At 38.5% G+C, this 4,310-nt stretch overlaps 2 pseudogenes; one reads left to right on the top strand and one right to left on the bottom strand.

The window, feature by feature from the left end:
• Nucleotides 1-318: 318 nt before the first annotated feature.
• LOC101567127 lies at nt 319-951 on the bottom strand (annotated as a pseudogene).
• A 2,080-nt stretch (nt 952-3,031) lies between these two features.
• LOC101566730 lies at nt 3,032-3,782 on the top strand (annotated as a pseudogene).
• Nucleotides 3,783-4,310: the final 528 nt, after the last annotated feature.

Genomic DNA, 4,310 nt, shown 5'->3' with positions numbered 1-4,310 from the left:
TAATAAATCTCTTGACTGACAATAAGCATGACCTGAACTCTGGGAGTAAGTGGCTTTCCAGTTCAGTGGTAGGAGAGAGAATGGGTAGACCCAAGATCATCTCCCACCTTACTCAGTAAGCTACCAAAGGGTTTTGGCTTCACCTTACTGAGGGCAAGAAGGGCTGACAGTTCCTGGGTATCTGTGTTATCCATGATCTTCATTACAGCAAATCAGAATCTCCAGTTTTTCAAATGAATCTGGCAGTATAAAATAAATCCAGACTGACTTTTTAGCTGGATGACTACTACAAGCATCCTCCATGAGTTGGCAAAACCTTCAGAGTGCCTGGTGGAGCCAGGAGCCTTTCATATGCTCCCAGTTATCATACAGTGCATACAGGCTGGCAAGTGTCTGGTCTGCTAGACCCCCTCGTGTGACTCCTTGAAGCCCACCTGTACATTTATATAACCATACCCATCATGTTTCCAGCTGCCACTGTGTTCAGGCCATCTTCTGCACCTCTTGTTTTCTCAGTGATGACACCAAATGCACTATAGAGCAAAGCCAGAGAATCTAGAATACTGGCCCACAGCGCCCCTTGCCTAGTTACCATATTCAAAATCTGTACGTTTCTTGGTTTGGACTAGGCCATGTCTGGGTTTCCCTCAATCCTAGCCGAAGACCATTCATTGCCCCAAATGCAGCCCCAGTGATGCAACATCCTCCAATGGTAAAGAAGGCCAGTTTAAACCTGCCCTGGGTTTTATTAGCTCCAGTTGATAAAATTAACTCATTAGTATCCTGCACAAAATATCACAGATCCACATTTAAATAAGGAGACAAAGAGTTCATACCAGTTAGCGGGACTCTGGCCAAATCTGTGTGCTATTAACCAGCTCCACCCGCTCCAAAAATGCCAGCCAAGCCCCCCCCCATGGTTTTGTTGCTACTGTCCCCACCACCATCCATGGTGTCACAGTAAACTTCTGTCCATCTCCCGCTGCCACCTCAGGCCAAGACACAGAGCTCAGCCATTGCTCCCAGGCAGCAGCTGGTAATAAGAAATTAATAGCTGTGCTGTCACAGTACTATGATGAACCTCTCCACAAATAATCAAACGATCTTTTTACAAAATAAAGATATGAGTTAAACAAAGCATCTAACAATACTAGTCATGTGCGTATTTACACATACAGATGAATTTGCATGTATGTAAACCATAATTGATGATTACTCACAGAAAACAGATACATATTTGATCATATATTGGCCACAAAGTAAATTGAAACATAATCTAGAAAGCTGGCATCATCCATGTCATAGTCCATGACTATAATACAATTAAACTGAAAATTAAAAACAGATAATATTCTCCTCACCCCTAAAAAACCTACTGAGTTTCAATTATACAACATATTATTATTAACCATAGTCAATTTATTGTATAATAGAACTCTTGAACTTATTCCTCTGCTCTGATATTTTGTATCCTATGATTGAAAATTCCACAAAATGTGTATTTTAGTTCTTACCACAAAAAGGAAAGTATGTGAGGTAATGCATATGCTAATTAGCTTGACTTAACCATTCTAAAATGTATACATATTTGAAAATATCACGATATAAGTTTCATTTATCAATTTAAAAATAAGTTTAAAATAAATTTTGAAATGAAAAGTCATTTAAATTTAGAATGAGTTACACTAACATATAGCAACAATATAGATATGCATAGAATGAACTCCAAAATTTTACTTATGAATATATTCATTTTAAAATTATTAAAATTTATATAAATTTAAAACAAATGGCATTTTCTAGTCAAGGAAAGAAGAACATATAAAACAGGCACAAAAAATAATAAAGATAGAAACAAATGTTATTAAAAGATATATAAGAAATATTAGTAGAGTCCAATATTAAATTCAAAATTGGTTACTAAAAAAGACCAAAACTGATTATGTTTGATCCTACAAAAGTTATAAGCAATAATAAAATAAAAAACAGACAAAACTAAGGAAAATGCTACATATGTGAATAATGTTACATGTATTTATGAATTTGTAAGTTTATATAAATAAAATAAAACCTAAAGTAATATGGTTTATTTCTATGAACATATGATTTTTTTAAATGTTAGAAAAAAGTGATACTCTTTCAGAAACACAAACCATAGAAGAAATTGTTTTAAAGAGACCCATTCCATCAGCCAGCGAGATCACTCCATGGACTAAGGGCCTGCTTAGACAAGTGCAGGGACCTGCTTAGGTAACAGTGGTGCTTGATCTGCAGCAGCACATGCCCTGCTGGCCCCACCTCCAGGCGTGCTGGGCCAGCCACTGAGACTGGGTGTGGTGGCACATACCTGTAATCCCAGTGCTGGGAGGCTGAAAACAGCAGGATTACTAGGCATTCAAGTTACGTAGTGAGACTCTGTACCAAATACACTAAAAAAAAGACCCACTGCACCTTAAAATGATTCCAGTTTGATTATGGATAAGTTCTAGGGGGCCTGCCCATTAGCTCAGGTGTTTAAGTGCCTGCTGAAACAAAGCAGTCAGGCTCAGGATGCTGTGATTCAATCCCCTCATCCTCAAGCCAAACCAGACCTGCCCTGAAGGCATCCAGAGTGGGCAAAAAAAAAAAAACTTCCTTCTGGATAAGTTTTATATTATTATTAAGAAATGGAGCATTCCCAAAACATACCATTTCAGAATATAGAAAAATATAAAAATATAAACAATTCATTTTACATTGCTGATATTAGTGTTACAAATTCCAGACAAGAAGAGTAAAACTACAAATCAATCTCATTCAGGGATGCAAAAATAAAAGTTACATAAATGCTGACAAATCAAATTAATCAGTATATTAATGGAAAATATGGATATTACTTATAAACAAGTAGTATTCATACCAGAAATACAAGAATAGCTTAGGTTAAAATACTGAGCGGTTTTATCACTAATGGAACCACATACATATATTGAATAGATACAAAAATAGAATCTAAAAAATTTAAGTAGGGAGATCTAGCAAGTGGAACAGCATGGCCAAACCTTGTGGGGTGCGCTTGAGCGAGGAGGCCGACAAACAGGTAGACGTCTTCAGACAAAATCTTCCAGGAGGCTGAGGAATTCCTCTACAGATTTTTGCCACAGAAAATCATATACCTGAGTCAGCTCTTGCACGAGGACTCCCTCAATGTGGCAGACTTGACCTCCCTTCGGGCCCCACTGGACATCCCTATCCCAGACCCTCCACCCAAGGATGATGAGATGGAAACAGATAAACAGGAAAAGAAAGAAGTCCCTAAGTGTGGTTTTCTCCCTAGTAATGAGAAACTCCTGGCTCTGCTTGCCCTAGTTAAGCCAGAAATATGGACTCTCAAAGAGAAGTGCATTCTGGTGATTGCATGGATCCAGCACCTGATCCCCAAGATTGAGGATGGAAATAATTTTGGGGTAGCAATCCAGGAGAAAGTTCTGGGAAGGGTGAATGCAGTCAAGACCAAAGTAGAAGCCTTCCAGACAACCATTTCTGTGTGCGTCTCAGAACGTGGGGATGCTGTGGCCAAGGCCTCTAAGGAGACTCATGTAATGGATTACCGGGCCCTGGTGCATGAGAGAGATGAGGCAGCCTATGGGAATCTCAGGGCCATGGTGCTTGACCTGAGGGCCTTCTATGCAGAGCTTTATCATATCATCAGCAGCAAGCTGGAGAAAATTGTTAACCCAAAGGGTGAGGAGAAGCCGTCTATGTATTGAGCCCAAGACTAGAAGAAAAAATAAACAACCTGTTCCTTGAAAAAAAATTAAAAAATAGAAAATAAAATAAAAAAATTTAAGGCCATTATATAATTAGCAAGTTAGTAATAAGTAAGAACTCCTCCATTTAAAAAGCACATTTAACAGTATATTTACAGATATATTTAATGTTGAAATATTTTAAGACTTAAGTCAGAAGCAAAACAGATGTCTTCCATCACACCCTCTATTCAAATTGCCTAGAAGTCTTAGCAATAGACAATACTATTTTAAAAGCACAAATTAAATAAGAAGGATATTGTGGTGGTTGGTATATTGTGTCAACTTGAGAAGTCGAAAGGTTGCCTGGATGAGCTCAGTGACTCCATACCGGAGGACATGGAGACCCCTCTCTGGGGTGTGGAGGGCCCACCCTAGTGACTCAACACAAAAAGAGGTTGAGGAAAGCTTTTGCGTGCCACTTTTTTGGAGATGTTTGATCTTTGTAGCTGGGCCACTTTTTTGGAGGAGCTCCAATCTTTGTAGCCCCTATCACTTCTTCAGAGGAACTTTAATCTTTGC

This window comes from Octodon degus, unplaced genomic scaffold (assembly GCF_000260255.1).
Source record: "Octodon degus isolate 3935 unplaced genomic scaffold, OctDeg1.0 scaffold00116, whole genome shotgun sequence".
Classification (NCBI taxonomy): domain Eukaryota; kingdom Metazoa; phylum Chordata; class Mammalia; order Rodentia; family Octodontidae; genus Octodon; species Octodon degus.
The sequence above is the reverse complement of the archived record's forward strand: the minus strand, read 5'-3'. Positions and strand labels throughout refer to the sequence as shown.